Source organism: Hakea prostrata, chromosome 7, assembly GCF_041222555.1.
Source record: "Hakea prostrata isolate BN-2017 chromosome 7, UWA_Hpros_2, whole genome shotgun sequence".
NCBI classification, from domain to species: domain Eukaryota; kingdom Viridiplantae; phylum Streptophyta; class Magnoliopsida; order Proteales; family Proteaceae; genus Hakea; species Hakea prostrata.
The window spans coordinates 15,860,655-15,881,987 of record NC_142606.1 but is presented as its reverse complement, the minus strand read 5'-3'; positions in this window follow the sequence as shown (position 1 = coordinate 15,881,987).

The window sequence follows — 21,333 nt, the reverse complement described above, 5'->3', positions numbered from 1 at the left end:
AGAAGTGTCAAAAGGACACCTCTCCTTTCCAAACCATACTTAAGCATACACATGCATCAATTCATATCATCACATATATGGTAACCTCATATATGGAAAGAAATCAATAATTACAATCACTTGTATATAATTGGTAAGTAAATCATACATGAGTCAATTCAATATGAATAAGTAATGCTACTGTAATCAAAGTTATGCAACAGTAGTAGATCATTGTAAGAATCTAATTTAGGAATCATATCTATGATATTCAAATATAGAATCTAGATTCATGCTATCTATGTAATTAAGGAAATAACCATCCTTACCTTTTATAACTCGCAAAGGAATCCTAAGAAATCAAGTAAGATCTTGGCAAACTTGAGAAGAAGGTCCTAAACAAGTATATACAACATATTAGGAAAGATCCCTAACAGAAGAGATACCAAAACATCCAACACAGACCAATTCTGGAGTTGCTGTACTCATTGGTCGTGTGGATTGGTCGATGGGTCCATCGACCAATCGATCGACCAATGCAGACAGTAGCCTAAAAAAAACAGAGTTTTAAGATATGAAATCCGAATTTGGTGGTTCAAAAGGGTACTAATCAAGGGGTAAACTACATCAGCAGTATTCTAACATATAGGGGACCTCAAAACACCAATCAAATCAAGATATCAAGATCCAAATTAGGAAACAAAAAGTTACCATAATTAGATCAACCATGGATCTTGATGAATTCGAAATAGAAATCAAAGACAAGAACAATAGGAGGATGGATCATTGCTTCAGGTAATGGTATCATGAAAACATACTTAGATCTTCAAGGAACAAGGCTTAGAAGCATAAATCTAAATAAGGAAATAAAACCTACCATATATGTAACTATCATGCTTCATGAAGAACACATAGTATGGTAGAAGAGAACAACTAGAAATTGATAGATTATGGATCATGGAAGGAAAACACAAGAATTAACTACTAACATGATCAATCATAGAAAATCCAAAGAGATCAGAATTCAAATCAGATGTTTAACAAGATTAGATCATGGTTTGATCATGATTCCTTCAAAAGCTTGCAATGATCATGGTTAAGATCATTGTTCTAGCCTCAAATCCTTAGGATGATCATGAGAACATGTTTAGAGATGTTTGCAACAGAGAATGCAGCATCTCTTCTACTGTCTCATCTCAGAAAGGAAAGAAAAACAAAGATGGAGGAGAAGAAAAGAGAGTAGACATACCTTTTGATGCAAAAAGAAGAGTTTCGACGAAGATCCGTCAATAAAACACCAAGGATGCAAGGGAGATGACTTGCAGAGGTCTTTGGTTCGTTCCAGAGAGTTTGGAGGCAGCAAATACGAAGTGGACTCAAGATTGGACTTAAATAGAGCAAGAACAACCTAATTGCCAAAGACATCACTCATTGGTCGAGTGGATTGGTCGATCGCCCCCATCGACCAATCAATCGACCAATGCCGACAAAGAAGACCAAAACAGGGAATTGAAGGCCCAGATCAAATCCAATCCTAAAGGGGTTTTGCACACAAGTCAAGTGACTTACCTAATAGGTAGAAATGCCTTCAAACCAAGATAGAGAGCACTCCAAGTCCATCAACTAATCAGATCTTCATCGGGATTCAGTTTCCATAAATAGAACTTCATCATCAACTTTCATGGATTCAAAGCCCGGACACCAAATCCTCTACTGGGATGGCCCAAAGCTGACTTCTTACTTTACTTCGGGTCACTGGACCTACAAATAACAAGGTTCCCGGGTCAAGGTTAGGGCTGGGTTTTACATTCTCCCCCCCTTAAAGAAATTTCGTCCCTGAAATTGAAAGCGTACCTGTGCTTCCAAAGAGGTAAGGAAACTTCTCCTTCATATCTTCTTCCTTCTCCCAAGAAGCTTCTTCAGGGGTATGGTTCTTCCACCGAATCTTCACCAAAGGGATGGTGCGATTCCGCAGCTGCTTGTCCTTCCTATCCAAGATTTCGGCCGGTTCTTCATCATAGGTCAAATCAGCACTAAGTTCTTCAGGTGCTTGCTGCAAAATGTGTTCCGGATTCTCTATGTATTTTCGGAGCATCGAAATATGAAACACATTGTGAACACCAGCAAGAGGCGGAGGTAATGCTAATTGATACGCAATAGGTCCAACCTTTTCCAAAATCTCGAAAGGTCCAATGTAACGAGGGCTAAGCTTTCCCTTAACATTGAATCTCATCACACCCTTCATTGGTGAAACCTTCAGAAAGACTTTCTCTCCAACTTGAAATTCCAAAACGGTCCTTCTCTTATCAGCATAAGATTTGCTGTCTTGACCGGACAAGCCTTAATCCTTTCTCTTATCATATCTACCATAGCACTCCTAGCTTCAATCATTTCGAGGACCTAAGACTTTTCTTTCACCTGTCTCGATCCCAAGACAAAGGTGTCCTACAAGTACCGCCATACAAAGCCTTGAATGGAGCCATGCCTATTGTTGCTTGATAACCGTTGTTATAGGCAAACTCAACCAAAGCTAGGTGTTCATCCCAATTACCACCCATATCCACCACACAAGATCCGAGCATGTCTTCCAATGTCCGAATTGTCCGCTCGGATTGTCCATCGACCGTGGATGATGAGCTGTACTCAAGTTCAATTGGGTTCCCAAGGCCTTCTGCAAACTATTCCAAAACCTTGAGGTGAACCTAGGATCACGATCCGAAACAATACTCAAAGGCACACCATGCAGACGAACCACATTATCCACATAAAGCCTTGTTAGCTTATCCAGAGTATGAGTGATCTTCATAGGAATGAAATGGGCTGATTTGGTCAACCTATCAACAATCACCCACACAAGTGTCATTGCCTTTACTTGTCCGAGGCAAGCTAGTCACAAAGTCCATGGAGATATCCTCCCACTTCCAACTAGGAATAGGAAGAGGCTGAAGTAATCCAGATGGAGGTTGTCGAACGGCTTTCACACGTTGGCAAGTCTCACACTTGGCAACAAAATCATCAACATCCGCCTTTAGACCAATCCACCAAAAATGTTCCTTCAAATCCTTGTACATCTTGGTGCTTCCCGGGTGTATAGTAAAGACCGACCGGTGTGCTTCCTTCAATATTTCTTTCCTAACTTCTTCATTTGCAGGCACACACAGGTCTTCCTCTAAACAACAAAGCACCATCCATGGATATACCAAAGTCGGGGTCCGACTCAGATTCGAAGAAATCTTCTCAACTTTGATCAAAAACTCTTGATCGAACTCTGCAGAGCAACAATCTTATCTCTAAGACCAGATCTTGCCGTCATGGCGTAAAGAATAAAATCGGAATTCTCGGGGACGATTTCCAAATCAAAACTCTCAATAGAAGACCACAATGGTAAACTCAAAGCATTCAAATCCAAAGTCTTCTTCTGGTTCTTCCTACTAAGAGCATCAAGCAACAACATTTGCTTTCCCAGGATGATACTTGAATATCACAATCATAATCGGAGACTAGTTCCAACCATCTCCTTTGCCTCATGTTCAACTCCTTTTGGGTAAAGAAGTATTTCAAACTCTTATGATCCGTGAAAATGGCAATCTTCTCACCGTAAAGGTAATGTCTCCAAATCTTCAAAGCAAAGACAACGGCGGCAAGTTCTAGATCATGAGTGGGGTAATTCCGCTCATAATCCTTCAATTGCCGAGAAGCATAGGCTACGACCTTGCCATGTTGCATCAGTACACAACCCAAACCAATCTTTGACGCATCGGTATAAACTGTCATACCACCGGAACTATCGGGTATAGTCAAAACCGGGGCACTTGTCAATCTATCTTTCATCTCTTGGAAATTCTTCTCACAGGCGTCAGACCAAACAAACTTTTCTTCTTTCCTGGTCAACTTAGTCATAGGAGCAGCCAACCGAGAAAAGTTCTCAATAAACCTTCGGTAGTAACCCGCCAATCCAAGGAAACTTCTTATTTCCTTTACTGACTTCGGTCGTTCCCAATCAGCCACAGCTTGGACCTTTTCGGGATCGACACCGAATACCTTCGGCTGAAACTACATGACCAAGGAATACCACTCTCTTAAGCCGGAAATCACACTTGCTAAACTTAGCGAACAACTTCTTTTCTCGCAACCTTTGCAAAGTGAAACTTAGATGACTTGCATGCTCTTCTTCGCTCTTCGAATAGATCAAGATGTCATCAATGAAAACAATCACAAACTTATCAAGCACATCATGAAATACTCGGTTCATGAGGTCCATGAACACCGCAGGAGCATTGGTCAATCCGAAGGGCATGACTCTAAACTCGTAGTGACCATACCGCGTTCGGAAAGCTGTCTTGAAGATATCACTAGACTTCACTTTCAATTGGTGATATCCGGACCTTAAGTCAATCTTTGAGAACACAACTGCACCCTTCAACCGATCGAAGAGATCATCAATTCCGGGCAGCGGATATCTATTCTTGATAGTCAACTTATTCAACTCACGGTAGTCGATGCACAAGCGCATACTACCATCTTTCTTCTTGACGAACAAGACCGGAGCTCCCCAAGGTGACACACTAGGCTGTACGAAACCTCTATCAATGAGCTCATTCAACTGATTTTGCAACTCTTTCAACTTAGTAGGAGCCATCCTGTACGGAGCTTTAGATACCGGAGCGGCACCAGGGACGAGATCAATAGAAAATTCGACATCCCTGTCCGGAGGCACTCCCGATAGATCATCGGGGAAGACATCAATAAAGTCGCAGACAACTCGACTTCATCGACTCTTTTCTCCACTATACCCTTGCCTTCGGATGAAGCATCATCCACTAGGGCATAGACTTGCATCGGTCAGAAAGACACCTTCTTACAAACCCTTCTCTTTTCACCCCGAAATTCAAAGACCGGACTTCCACAAATATGGAACCGAATCTTCTTTGAGGAACAAAGGAACACAGCTTTGTGGGCTGTCAACCAATCAATTCCCAAAATAACATCGAAGTCCTTCATGTCAAGAATCACAAATTTGGCTTCCAAGTTCCTCTCACCAATCAACACAGGACATTTAGATAACCCCTTATCTAGTTTCACAACAGGACCAGTAGGTGTACTAATCAATAAACAACTAGACAACTTCTCGGGGATTAGGTTAGTCTTCTTGATGAATGCGAGATGACATGAACGAATGAGATGCACCCGTATCAAATAAGACAAATGCGGAAATAGAAGCGACTAACAATGTACCCGTAATCACTTCATGGCTTGGATCCCGCTCAAGACCTTGGAAATACTGAAAACTCTACCGGAGGGAGGAGCAGGAGCACTCTTCACCACTTGGGGGCAGGCTGCTGGGCAGGCCGCTTCGGACAGCACGAGCAAAATGACCAGCTTGCTTGCAAGGTAGAAGCAAACAGGATTGCTTTGGATCCAACAGGGGTGGGCTGCAACAGAGGGCTTCGAACAAAAGGCCTTGCACTTGCACTTGCACTTGCACTTGCTGGTGGTCGATTTCCGCCATACTGTCTAAACTGGCCGGGCTGCTGAAAACCCGTGTTCTCGACCTACACTCTTAGCCCGAAAGGTAGGAGTGGGGTAGGGTGTAGGTCTCACAAAACGACGGTCATTACGATCCACCAAACCAGAATTCCTTGACTGCCAAGGCTTTTGCACACGAGCACTTTCCTTCTTTGTTTCTTCCAACTTCTTCGAGTTCTGCACCACTTGAGCATAGCTCACTATAGGCCGGACTCGTGAGGTAAGCTTTAATGGCAGGGCGCAGTCCTTTGAAGAACTTCTTTGCTTTCGTGAGGTCATCCTTCGGGAGAATCTGGAGCAAAGAAATGAAGCTCCTCGAACTTCGTTGGTACTCCAACACGGACGAGTTCCTTGAGTCGGAATCATGAACTCGGCTTCCTTCGCATCCTTCACCGCCTCGGGAAAGTAGTTCATACAAAAAGCCTCTTTGAATAACTCCCAAGTTACAACTCCCCGCATGCAAACCTTCCGAAACAGGACGAGTGGAGATCCACCATGCATCAGCTTCTTGTTGCAACTTCGTTCAAAGCAAACAAAATCTTCTTCGAGCTTCCGAGCATTGCAGATGTCGGAAAGCCTTCTCCAACTCACGAAGCCACTTGTTAGGAAACAAGGGGTCCTTGGTAACTCCAGGTGAAAGTGGGTACTTGCATCTTTCGAAAAACTCTCCATCAAAGTGAGTATGAGGAGTTCCAGCTAAACCTCCCGCATTCAGGACTGCGGCATGAGGATTCACATTAGCACCAGCCCGGGTCTCATTATGCAAAGTCACGAAACCCACCAACATCTGGTTGAATTGAGCTGCTTGCTGCTGCATCATATTGCCCATAATATTGGCAATATCTCGAAAACTTCCAACATTCGGGGCACCGGGTATCTCATGAGTACCCCGATCAACATTTGGTATCTCACCACCTCCATGAGGTACTTCACCACCTCCCCGAGGTATTTCACCACCTCCATGACCACTGGATTCACCACGCCCACTTCTCGAGTAACCATTACGCAAAACCGAGAACATCAAAATACCGAATTTCGAAGATTCAACATAAACCACAAGTCCAAATGATTTGCAAACTTAAATCATGCTCAAATATATCCATATAGTCATCAAACAATATTCCATAAGGCAAAAATCACATTTTCCAAAAATTCAACAGCAATTGAGGTCTCTGTGACCATTGGTCGAGTGATTGGTCGACTGACCCAGTCGACCAGTGAGTCAACCAATGCAGACAGAATGCGAAAATTCGCATTATAAGCCTCACTTTCACATTCCAACCTCATTCTAACTTCTTCCAAAGGTGAGAGAGCCCTAGGGAAAGTCTCCAAGAGTTCTCACAAGTGTTCTTGAGGTGATTTGGTGCTTCAACAACAACACCACAACACACCATCTTCACAAACAAGGTAAGTCTCTCATTCTTTCTTCCATTTTCATCTTCTCATGCTTGCATTTCAATAAAACCATGCTTTACTTGTATCCAATGCTAGAAATCATGCTTAGGAATGCTTAGAAACATATTCCCTAGGTTTTAAACACAATGCCATGCATAGACAACAAGTTTTAACATAATGGTGTTCATCTCGCAAAGTTTTATACCGAAATCGATATCTTTAGAAAAATTCCGTTTTCTCTCAAACCGCTTGAAATTTTCGCACGAGATCAAATGCTACATGCTCAAGATGACATTAAAGATAGGTCCATACAATTTGATTTAACCAATTTCAACTTTTCAAAAATCCAATTTTGACCTAAATCGCAAAATCCCCAAATTTCCTTCTTGCTGAATTTTCGCTTTAATCCAAGTTTTCGATCGATTTTCATCAAACAAACTTCATAGACATGAAATTCCAAGTATTGCGCACATGCTAGTATGTTCAAATCAAATTTCCCCCAAATTTGAAATTTTTCCGAAAATTACGAAAATACCCTTTTTGGCTCAAATCTTAAGATAGCACTAACTGGAATTGTCTCTTGTCTCTTTCACGGATACCCACTATGCGAGAGGGGAGGGCGAGGACGAGGTAGAGGTCGTGGTTGCATTGTAGGTGCTCTTAGGGGCAGAGGTCGGGTTCCTTCGAGCCTAGACGGGAGGTTAGGAGACCGGACATGTTTGACACACCTGCGGCCGAGTTCCTGTACGAGGCCTACTTCAGCCTACTGCAATATCGAGATGGGACGTCTACTTCACTTATGCCAGCTCAGAGCCTTTAGGATTCGGCAGAGGTTCGACACATTGCAGTGGACTCATCTCTTCACCGAGGATCTGCCGGTATACCCGGAACTAGTGAGGTTGTTCTTTAGCAACCTTACTTACACAGAGGAGGCTCGAGGCCAAGGACATCCACTTAGACTTGTCCTCGGGAGCGGGGTCTTCCGGACTCAGATTCGCTTCTCTACCCGGACACCGGCTGAGATCTTGCGGGTTCCTTACTATCCACAAGCAGTGTGTGTGGATACTGCAGGAGCAGATCCGGGACAGCCATCCGATGCCGTACGAGCTACGCGAGATATGCTCTACGCTATGGGATAACCGTCGATGCTTCACTCCGTGGACCAGCGGACGGATGACGGATTCTGCACGGATTATCGGTCGCATAGTCGGCCGAAACATTATGCCGAAAGCCGGACATCACCATCGGGTCACGGTGATGGAGGCCTTAGTCATCTACCGCATCTACATGGGCTTCGAGATCAATCTCTCCTACATCATTCAGCAGGTCATGCGTTGGACTTAGTTCTGCGGCCTAGCATGCGGAACCTTTGCTATGGGAGGCTACCGACTCGATCTTCGGGCATTTCGGGGTGAGTTTCGAGGATACACCGGTGGACACTGGTTCCACGGGGATACTCTATTGGGACTCGGACCATTCGTCGGATGAGACTACGACGATCGGAGAGATCCCCTGGTCCGGAGGGTGAGGATGATGATGAATCGGAGGATGAGGATCGGGGGTCGGAGGATGGAGGAGAGGATATCGGTCCCGATAGTGATGATCGGGCCGGAGATGATGCGAGATATGCACGAGGCTGAGCCTCGTGCATCACGAGTTTCCTTCATCACACTTCGAGGCGGGTGGCCCTTCACATGCAGTTCCGGAGACTTCGGATCTTGGAGCACAGATGAGATCGATGACTTCCATGCTAGAGAGAATGGAGGTCGGACAGAGGAGCAGATGTACGAGAGGATGGAGTCACGACGGGATAGGATAGAGCATCGGGTGACTCGGCTAGAGGAGGAGTTCGGAGCATACGAGAGATCGGAGAAGATCACCTAGATAGACCGTACCTTAGGATTTCCATTTATGCATTTCGGATGTAATCGTTGTAAAAACTTTTGAAATTAATGAAGTTCATTTTGTTTCCCTTTAATTATTGTATATTATGCACCTTTCTTTTCCTTGCATTAGTGACATTTGTTCAAGTATAATTATGGTATGTTATTCGGAAATGTTCGTTATGCCTCAAGGGTCAAGTTTCTAATTCAGTGTTCTATTATTCACTTCTAAGAGTAGAAGAGTCATTTTAGATCAATGACTCGGGAATGTTCAGTTATTGTCTTTTGTAGTTAGGATCTCCTCGAACCTTGGGCTCGATACCAATCTCGTCACGCCCTCCCGGCCGGTACCCTATCCGGCATACCCGAGAGTGTGATCCACAGCCCGAAGATCAGGTATCGAGTGATCAACCTCCCACATAAACAATAACATAATCATGAACAATCATAATAAAAGTGCGGAAGATAAACCATAAATCCAATAAAGAAAGAATGAATCATAAATGAATCGGAATAATAGATATAATCGAGTGTCAAACGAGATAAGTAAAGTGAGGCAAAAATCCCACTTTACAACCAGCGGAAAAGTAGCTCTAAAAGAATAAACTAGACAAAATCTAATCCCAGTAGCAAGTACATTGGGTAACTAAATTGTTCTCCACTTTATAGACAACATCCTTATAAGTGTAAATCTCATAAATAGCACAAGGACGCTTCCACTCAATGGTCGGACTAAGCATCGTACAGAGCATAACCACTCGCGGGATCTTCAGAGTAATTGTGGTAACTGCAATCACCTTCCTGGAGATATGCCTCTTCGCCTTGCGCTTCTTCATAGGGACCGTCATAACACTCGGTACTGCAGGATAGTCTAACAAACATTGTACAACAAAGGAATGAGTTTCAAAGAAACTCAAGTAAGGCGATTAAAATCCATAATAACATAAATGGCGGGATTCCGAACACTCATAAATGCAATATGATATGAGACAAGCAATGAATGAATGAATCTAACTCTATGTATGCTGGTCTCTATTGGCAGACATGATTTAAGTCATAGCACCGTACTTCTTTAGGAAGGTCCACTCACATCCTCAACCATTTGAGATATCTTGGATTCTCTCACGGATCATTTCACCGGTCTTGAGCAGCCGATTGGTAATGGGTCATTCATCCCTCAGGACAAACCATGGCAGGGGGTTAAGTCAACACACTCTCTCACAACCATTTGGTATAAGTATGCGGCGCATGTCGGGTAAAACCTAGCCAAATGCAAGTCTTCTACTTAGTTACATCAAGTCGGATCCAGATACTTCCATTCCTCGTCCCCGACGATCCTTTCCGGTATCCTTCACACTAGAGTCCTCATAGTCCCTGACTACGGACTCATCAACCCTATTGATCATCCACATATGGTAAACGGGAAGCTCTCACGTCCTCTCACGGGTTGGTTACCGGTCTTAAGCGCCCGTGAGCCCAAGTCTAACCATATGCAACCCTACCAATAAATGGCCCCCACAATGTAATTCCTGTCCTCTCACGGGTTGGTTACCGGTCTTGAGCGCCCATGAATCCCCATTGCTACCACGGGTCGTTCGGTCTCAATACCCCTCCGATTAGGGTCGACATAACAGGACATCCTAGCCAAACACTACTAGACAATCCTAGATATGTCATCCAACAGTTTAGGAAGGTGTCCAGAGGGCATCTCCGGAAACATCCCATAATATTCCCGTAGTAGTCCAAGGACAGAAGTGTCAAAAGGACACCTCTCCTTTCCAAACCATACTTAAGCATACACATGCATCAATTCATATCATCACATATATGGTAACCTCATATATGGAAAGAAATCAATAATTGCAATCACCTTGTATATAATTGGTAAGTAAATCATACATGAGTCAATTCAATATGAATAAGTAATGCTACTGTAATCAAAGTTATGCAACAGTAGTATATCATTGTAAGAATCTAATTTAGGAATCATATCTATGATATTCAAATATAGAAACTAGATTCATGCTATCTATGTAATTAAGGAAATAACCATCCTTACCTTTTATAACTTGCAAAGGAATCCTAAGAAATCAAGTAAGATCTTGGCAAACTTGAGAAGAAGGTCCTAAACAAGTATATACAACATATTAGGAAAGATCCCTAACAGAAGAGATACCAAAACATCCAACACAGACCAATTCTGGAGTTGCTGTACTCATTGGTCGAGTGGATTGGTCGACTGGTCCAGTCGACCAATCAGTCGACCAATGCAGACAGTAGCCTAAAAAAAACAGAGTTTTAAGATATGAAATCCGAATTTGGTGGTTCAAAAGGGTACTAATCAAGGGGTAAACTACATCAGCAGTATTCTAACATATAGGGGACCTCAAAACACCAATCAAATCAAGATATCAAGATCCAAATTAGGAAACAAAAAGTTACCATAATTAGATCAACCATGGATCTTGATGAATTCGAAATAGAAATCAAAGACAAGAACAATAGGAGGATGGATCATTGCTTCAGGTAATGGTATCATGAAAACATACTTAGATCTTCAAGGAACAAGGCTTAGAAGCATAAATCTAAATAAGGAAATAAAACCTACCATATATGTAACTATCATGCTTCATGAAGAACACATAGTATGGTAGAAGAGAACAACTAGAAATTGATAGATTATGGATCATGGAAGGAAAACACAGTAATTAACTACTAACATGATCAATCATAGAAGATCCAAAGAGATCAGAATTCAAATCAGATGTTTAACAAGATTAGATCATGGTTTGATCATGATTCCTTCAAAAGCTTGCAATGATCATGGTTAAGATCATTGTTCTAGCCTCAAATCCTTAGGATGATCATGAGAACATGTTTAGAGATGTTTGCAACAGAGAATGCAGCATCTCTTCTACTGTCTCATCTCAGAAAGGAAAGAAAAACAGAGATGGAGGAGAAGAAAAGAGAGTAGACATACCTTTTGATGCAAAAAGAAGAGTTTCGACGAAGATCCGTCAAGAAAACACCAAGGATGCAAGGGAGATGACTTGCAGAAGTCTTTGGTTCGTTCCAGAGAGTTTGGAGGCAGCAAATACGAAGTGGACTCGAGATTGGACTTAAATAGAGCAAGAACAACCTAATTGCCAAAGACAGAACTCATTGGTCGAGTGGATTGGTCGACTGGCCCCGATCGACCAATCGGTGACCGACCAATGCCGATAAACAAGACCAAAACAGGGAATTGAAGGCCCGAGATCAAATCCAATCCTAAAGGGGTTTTGCACACAAGTCAAGTGACTTACCTAATAGGTAGAAATGCCTTCAAACCAAGATAGAGAGCACTCCAAGTCCATCAACTAATCAGATCTTCATCAGGATTCAGTTTCCATAAATAGAACTTCATCATCAACTTTCATGGATTCAAAGCCAGACACCAAATCCTCTACTGGGATGGCCCAAAGCTGACTTCTTACTTTACTTCGGGTCACTGGACCTACAAATAACAAGGTTCCCGGGTCAAGGTTAGGGCTGGGTTTTACACTCTGGCTCTCATGATGGCCGCCAGGAAGCTAAGGCCATATTTTCAGGCTCATCCAATTGAGGTATTTACAACTTTTCCTCTTAGTAAAGTTCTTAACAAACCTGATTTGTCTGGAAGGATGGTATCCTGGTCGGTTGAGCTAAGTGAGTTCCAAGTGAGCTTTAAGCCCAGGACTGCAATCAAGGCTCAAGCATTAGCCGACTTTGTAGTAGAAATTACTGCACCAGTGGAACCCACCATTGAAGATCCCATTATACCAACCACATGGGAGGTATATGTCGATAGTTAGAGTAATAAAGATGGAGCAGGCGCTGGAATTCTATTAAAAAGTCTCGCAGGATTCATTATTCGATATGCTTTGAGATTCGCATTTGATGCGAATAATAACGAAGCGGAGTATGAGGCCCTAATAGCAGGACTTCGGTTGTCAAAGGCATTAGCTATTGCAGATGTTACTATTTATAGTGACTCTCGACTTATAGTCAACCAAGTCCAGGGGGAGTATGGCATTAAAGAACCACGCTTGCAAAAATATCGGGAGATAGTGCGGGCATTTCAGAACCAATTTTGGAATTTGAAGATATCTCAGATTTCGAGGAATGAAAATTCAGTGGCAGATGAGCTATCCCGACTAGCCAATGCCAAGGAAAAGAATCTAGACCCTTCGGTCTATATTGAAGAGGTAACTTTCCCAAGTTATCATGAGAAAGAAATTTCTTATATTGAAGCGAACGTTCTTTGGATGGATCCAATAATTGAATATCTAAGAGATGACAAGTTACTTGAGGATCCAGTAGAAGCAAGGTTGATCAAGATTCGATCAGCTAGATTTGTCATTCAGAATGGGAGACTATATAAAAGATCTTATGCTGGACCCCTTATGAGATGTATAGGCCCCGAAGGAGCAAACTCAGCTTTGGCTGAGGTTCATGAAGGAATTTGTGGCGCTCACATGGGTGGCGAGCCCTGGCCCACAAAATTCTAAGATTGGGGTTATATTGGCCTAAGATCCAAGAAGCTGCTATGGACTACGTTCGTCGATGTAGTAACTTGTCAAATTCATGCTACAAGATCGAAGCGCCCGGCGGAGATTATGACTTCAATTCTAAATCCCATTCCCTTTGCAATGTGGGGAATTGATATCATGGGCAAATTCACCAAGGCATCGGGCGGACGAGAATATCTGATAGTAGCAATTGATTACTTCACAAAATGGGTAGAAGCCGAGTGCATTGGCGACAATTATTGAGAGAAAAAAGTGGAGAAATTTGTGCTTGAATCAATCATATATCGCTTTGGGATTCCAAAGATAATTGTCACCGACCATGGTACTCGGTTTGACTGTCCACAATTTGAGCAATTCTGTGGAACATATATGATCGAGCATCGTATGTCCTCGGTGGCATACCCCCAAAGCAATGGCCAGGTAGAGGTTACTAACCGAACGCCACTCGGAAGGAATAAAGAGAAGACTCGAAGGCGACAAAGCTTCTTGGGTCGAAGAACCTATATAATGTCTTGTGGGCTTATAGAACTACGGTTCGAACACCTACAGGAGAAACTCCATTCAGGTTGGCATATGGATCCGAAGCATTGGCACCAGTGGAGATAATGGCAGGGACGTTAAGGGATCGTGAGTTCGAGGAAAAAGCAAATGAACAAGGACTGCTTGATAGTCTTGATTTGTTGGATGAAGTTCGGGCAAAGGCAATAGCACGAACTCAACATTATCAAAGAAGGATAGCGTCTCATTATAATACTCGAGTGAAGAATCGTCGGTACTTAGCCGGAGATTTGGTGTTGAGAAACACCCTAGCTTCCGACCCGCGTCACCAAAGAAAGTTGGACCCTTCCTGGGAAGGACTTTATATGGTTGTGAAACCGGTCGGTTCAGGAGCTTACAAGCTGAAGAACATTGATTCCCAGAAAGAATTTGATCGTTCGTGGAATGCTAGGCATCTCAAAAAGTTTTATCCTTGAAGATGATTTCAATTTTGTTCGCGATGTAATCATTTTCAACTCAATCAATGCAATTTTTGGTTTTCAACAAACTATCTTTTGATTGAGGGGCATCATACACCACATTCAAGAACAAGATCCAACTATAAGGGATCGGATGAAAATTCGTGTGGGTCCTTCAACACTTCAACACTTATGGAAAATCTTTCGAACTTTCTTAAGTCGGGGCATCGGATGAAAATCCGAGTGAGTTCCTTTTGCAAGGCGTCGGTTTAATACCCGAGTAAGTTCCTTCGAGACTTATTGAATTTTTGAATTATCCTTAAGTATAAGGCATCGATTTAAAACCCGAGTGAGTTCCTTCTCAGACTTATTGTATTTCTCCGGAAATCCTTAAGTATAAGGCATCGGTTTAAAACCCGAGTGAGTTCCTTCTCAGACTTATTGTATTTCTCCGGAAATCCTTAAGTATAAGGCATCGGTTTAAAACCCGAGTGAGTTCCTTCTCAGACTTATTGTATTTCTCCGGAAATCCTTAAGTATAAGGCATCGGTTTAAAACCCGAGTGAGTTCCTTCTCAGACTTATTGTATTTCTCCGGAAATCCTTAAGTGTAGGCATTGTTTCAGACAACTAAGACCTAATACAACGACAATTCAAGTGGCTAGCAAAGTTCAAGATAAAGTAATTTCTTATTTCTTGGGAAGATCCAAAGAGGCCAGTATCAAAACAATTACAAGAGCTGGATACAATCTCCGATCAAAGAAGAAGGTCATTACAGGTGACTGGTAACAAGTTATACAAGATCGATGCGACTTTGCTAGAACAAACATATGAGTCAACCATTGAGAGGAGTCAAGGAAAAGCAGAGAAGAAATGAGGATTACAAAAATATTCCAATATTCAGAAAATCCTCTGCAATTTCATACTCTTTGCCCGACTTGTCCAGGAGAAGAATGGTCCTCGACCAAACTCGCATTCGGCACAAGCTCGTCATAATTGACTTCTTCCAGCGGAGAATAAACAGGAGAATCTTCCAGATATTGTATAATATCCGGATCGGAAGGTGGAGGGTCAATCTTATCCTTGGTCCAATCGGGAAGAGGAATACCCAGGTTGGTAAATACTTCGGGATGGCAAACAAGATCGTAGGGAGTCGTATCAAAATGAGGATCTTTCCTTAGTATTGATTCCCATACTTCGTTCTCACATCCCGGACGCCCGCAAGTTGTAAGCATTCAACATATCAACAAAAGGCTTACTTGTGTAAATACTTGAAGACATAGGCTCTGCGAACATCGGTTGGAAGGGATTCGGGCAAAGGAACGACGGCTTGCCTTGCGGGTAATGTTTCGGATCCTTTAGCTCCCGACTTTCCAACTGTCCGTTCCGTTGCCGGATCTTCTCCCCGGCATCATCCAAATTTGACCGAAGACGACCAATCATCGAATTCTTTTCTCCCGGCACCTCCCAAGCTAGATTCCGAAGGCGAGCAATCTCAACATCTATAGCTTCGGAGATTCCCCGAAGCCTAGAAACTTCATTGCTCAACCTATCGAGTCTAGTAACCGCTTCCACTTGGTTGTGGAAGTTACAAGAAGACTCCCGCAAACAACTTTCGAGTTAGCGAGGAGCGAGAAAAGTAATTTTTCAAAATCGAGAGGAAAATGAAGAAAGACTTACATCACCAGGTGACTTCATAAAGACTTCATCCGGAAGTTTGGAAAGAAGCTGCGCTCTCGGAAGTCATTCGAGCAGCAGTACACCATTCCAACGCTTTGTCAAACTCGTTTGACACTAATTGAGCGAAGGATGAGAAGGATGAGCTACATCAAGAGAAGGACGAACTACACCAAGAGAAGGATGAGCTTCATCACTTGTCGTCCGACGACGCTTCCTGGTAGCAAAATCCTCCAACTCAAAAGGGGAGGAGGAGGATGCCAAACAAGCACTGGAGTTAGAAATAGGAGCAGCACTGCTGGGGCCACACCTTCATCGAGACGCCAACATAGTTGCCTCGGATGCCCGAAGAGTCTCCTTCGGGGGGTGCACCGATAGGCTCACCAACAAGCTCACCAGCAGGATTGCCGCCGGACCATCGGCAACGGAGTGATCAAGATCTTCCCGGGAAAGACGAGCGGTCACTTTGGGCAAAGGAGGCGCAGGGACGGCATCAACGAAAGCTGCAGGAATCGACTTGAAGATTCACCGCCGGCGATCGCCTTACGCTTGGAGGATTCACTAGCTGAAACCGCCGCACTGGCCCCAATCACCACCGACGGAACGCTATTCTTGCGAGATTTTGCTCTGATAAAGTCTGGGTTGATCTTGGGAGCCACTATACAAAAAACAAAAAACAAACAGCCGTATCAGTACAGAAATAAACGACAGCAACAATGGGGAAACCCTAGTTTTCTAAAGCATCTGACAGACCAAAAAACTAAACCCCAAGTATAACTACTGTGCAGTTTACTATTGGGGGGAAAAGGGGAAGGAGATGAGAAATCTAAAACTCACTTGTTCAGAAATGGATAGAGCTGTCGTCGAAGTACGAGGAATACGGAGGCAGGCCGAAGGACGAAAGGTTGCTTTGGCACTTTAGCAAATCTATCTTGCAGAAGTCAGGATAGATGGAGGGTACCCACGAAGGCTTTAAATAGCCTCAGGTATAAGACGACGGTTGAAGGCTAAGGACAACCGACGACCCAGATCGAAACGACGCTTTGAAATCCGTAAAAAGCAAGATCAACGGTCGAAGGGATGCCACATGGGAACATGTGGAAGCGAGCACCTGGTGCAGAGAAACCTCCAATCGTCGCACTGCCATTAAAATAATGGAGGTATTTCCGATTCATTGGAAACAATGAATGGTACACAAAAGCGAGGAAAACGTTTGAACTTCGCGAGAAGGGAAACGTGCGGACTTTGCAATAAATGAAGTAGTGGGGAAGATTAACGCATCTTCCCGAAACGCATCTTCACAATATTTCTACAAGATCATTATTCGGCGAGGAATGAAGAGTTAAGTGATAAGTTTTATCATTAATACTTTGATATTCAAGGCAATACTTCGGCAAGAGATGGGGAAATTTTGAGACCAACATGAGTAAAGAAATGTCTATTCATTAAAATGAGGGTACATCTTTACAAAGGAACAACACCCTAAGCCTTTTCTTCATTGTTGCCCGAGGGACCCTGTTCGGGATGACTTTTCTCAGGATCCTAAGAAGAGCCTTCCTCAAGAATGTCATCGGCTGAATCCTCTACAGCAACAACTTGAGACTCGGCTTGTGATTTCTCCTCTGGAAGTGCCGGCTCGTCATCTAGATATGCCTCATATTGAGGGTCAGCTGGAAAAGGATCATCTACTCCCCGGGGCCCGATCGGGAGATCCATACCAACTTTCCCGAAGACCTCCTGGGTGGCATACCTCACGAAAAGGAGCAGATGTCGAAGTCGGGGATCGTTCCAAGGATCTGCTCCCAAACGTCGTTCTGCCCCATGCGATAAGCCTGAATATTGTAGAAACCTAGCAATTCGGAGAAAGGTATGCTGTCCAGGTATTTCCGGATACACTCCTTCCGAAGGTTTGGCTTTATATGCTCAGGCTTGCTAGGGATTGCCAACTTCAGATGTTCTTCGAGATCCCTACTCTTAATTTCAAGGCTGTCACCAAACAACGTGGCAGCTGCCTTTTGCTTCCAGGCCTCGTGCTCGGCAGCAGAGACACGAATTATTGAAGCTTCAAGGGCTTCCTTGAGGGAGGTCACTTCTTCCTCATGCTTTTTCTGCAGCTCTACAGTAGCTGCAGTCAGCTGGTCTATTTCAGAATTGGCCTTGGCCAATTTCTCTTCACAAGTTTGCAGCAAGGAGCTGGTGCGACCAACACGGCTCAAAGCTTCCATGTGTTGATAAAAGCTCAACACAGCATTCCGGGAAGACAGAAGATATCAGAAGAAGTCATAAGAAATTATGAAAACATAAATAAGCATGTAAAACCCAGCCCTAACCTTGACCCGGAAACCTTGTTATTTGTAGGTCCAGTGACCCGAAGTAAAGTAAGAAGTCAGCTTTGGGCCATCCCAGTGGAGGACTTGGTGTCTGGCTTTGAATCCATGAAAGTTGCTGATGAAGTTCTATTTATGGAAACAGAATCTTGATGAAGATCGGATTAGTTGATGGACTTGGAGTGCTCTCTATCTTGGTTTGAAGGCATTTCTACCTATTAGGTAAGTCACTTGACATGTGTGCAAAACCCCTTTAGGATTGGATTTGATCCGGGCCTTCAATTCCCCTGTTTTGGTCTTCTTGTCCGGCATTGGTCGACCGATTGGTCGATCGGGCCAATCGACCAATCCACTCGACCAATGAGTGCTGTGTCTTTGGCAATTAGGTTTTTCTTGCTCTATTTAAGTCCAATCTCGAGTCCACTTCGTATTTGCTGCCTCCAAACTCTGGAACGAACCAAAGACCTCTGCAAGTCATCTCCCTTGCATCCTTGGTGTTTTCTTGACGGATCTTCGTCGAAACTCTTCCTTTTGCATCAAAAGGTATCTCTACTCTCTCTTCTTCTCCTCCATCTTTGTTTTTCTTTCCTTTTTGAGTTGAGACAGTAGAAGAGATGCTGCATTCTCTGTTGCAAACATCTCTGAACATGTTCTCAAGATCATCCTAAGGATTTGAGGCTAGAACAATGATCTTAACCATGATCATTGCAAGCTTTTGAAGGAATCATGATCAAACCATGATCTAATCTTGTTAAACTTCTGATTTGAATTCTGATCTCTTTGGATCTTCTATATTGATCATGTTAGTAGTTAATTACTGTGTTTTCTTTCCATGATCCATGATCTGTCAATCTCTAGTTGTTCTCTTCTACCATACTATGTGTTCCTCATGAAGCATGGTAGTTACATATATGGTAGGTTTCATTTCCTTATTTAGATTATGCTTCTAAGCCTTTTTCATTGAAGATCTAAGTATGTTTTTCATGATACCTTTACCTGAAGCAATGATCCATTCTCCTATTGTTCTTGTCTTTGATTTTTATTTCGAATTCATCAAGATCCATGGTTGATCTAATTATGGTAACTTTTGTTTCCTAATTTGGATCTTGATGTCTTGATTTGATTGGTGTTTTGAAGTCCCCTATATGTTAGAATACTACTGATGTAGTTTACCCCTTGATTACTACCCTTTTGAACCACCAAATTCGGATTTCATATCTTAAAACTCTGTTTTTTTTTGGGCTACTGTCTGCATTGGTCGACTGGGCCAGTCGACCAATCCACTCGACTAATGAGTACAGCAACTCTAGAATTGGTCTGTGTCGGATGTTTTGATATCTTTTCTGTTAGGGATCTTTCCTAATATGTTGTATATACTTGTTTAGGACCTTCTTCTCAAGTTTTCCAAGATCTTACTTGATTTCTTAGGATTCCTTTGCGAGTTATAAGAGGTAAGGATGGTTATTTCCTTAATTACATAGATAGCTTGAATCTAGTTTCTATATTTGAATATCATTGACATGTTTCCTAAATTAGATTCTTACAATGATATACTACTGTTGCATAACTTTGATTACAGTAGCATTACTTATTCATATTAAATTGATTCATGTGTGATTTACTTACCAATTATATACAAGTGATTGTAATTATTGATTTCTTTCCATATATGAAGTTACCATATATGTGATGATATGAATTGATGCATGTGTATGCTTAAGTATGGTTTGGAAAGGAGAGGTGTCCTTTTGACACTTATGTCCTTTGACTACTACGGGAATATTATGGGATGTTTCCGGAGATGCCCTCTGGACACCTTCCTAAACTGTTGGATGACATATCTAGGATTGTCTAGTAGTGTTTGGCTAGGATGTCCTGTTATGTCAGACCCTAATCGGAGGGGTATTGAGACCGAACGACCCGTGGTAGCAATGGGGATTCATGGGCGCTCGAGACCGGTAACCAACCCGTGAGAGGACAGGAATCACATTGTGGGGGCCATTTATTGGTAGGGTTGCATATGGTTAGACTTGGGCTCACGGGCCCTTAAGACCGGTAACCAACCCGTGAGAGGACGTGAGAGCTTCCCGTTTACCATATGTGGATAACCAATAGGGTTGATGAGTCCGTAGGCAGGGACTATGAGGACTCTAGTGTGAACGATACCGGAAAGGATCGTCAGGGACGAGGAATGGACGTATCTGGATCTGACTTGATGTAACTAAGTAGAAGACTTGCATTTGGCTAGGTTTTACCCTGACATGCGCCAGTACTTATACCAAATGGTTGTGAGAGAGTGTGTTGACTTAACCCCTTGCCATGGTTTGTCCTGAGGGATGAAGGACCCATTACCAATCGGCTGCTCAAGACCGGTGAAATGATCCGTGAGAGAATCCAAGATATCTTAAATGGTTGAGGATGTGAGTGGACTTTCCTAAAGAAGTACGGTGCTATGACTTAAAGCATGTCTGCCAATAGAGACCAGCATACATAGAGTTAGATTCATTCATTCATTGTTTGTCTCATATCATATTGCATTTATGTTTGTTCTGGAATCCCGCCATTTATGTTATTATGGATTTTAATCGCTCTTACCGAGTTTCTTTGAAACTCATTCCTTTATTGTACAATGTTTGTTAGACTATCCTGCAGGTACCGAGTACTATGACGGTCCCTATGAAGAAGCGCAAGGCGAAGAGGCATATCTCCAGGAAGGTGATTGCGGTTACCACAATTACACTGAAGATCCCGCGAGTGGTTATGCTCCGTACGATGCTTAGTCCGACCATCGAGTGGAAGCGTCCTTGTGCCATTTATGAGATTTACACTTATAAGGATGTTGTCTATAAAGTGGAGAACAATTTAGTTACCCAATGTACTTGCTACTCGGGATTAGATTTTGTCTGGTTTATTCTTTTAGAGCTACTTTTCCGCTGGTTGTAGAGTGGGATTTTTGCCTCACTTTACTTATCTGTTTGACACTCGATTATATCTATTATTCGATTCATTTATGATTCATTCTTTCTTTATTGGATCTATGG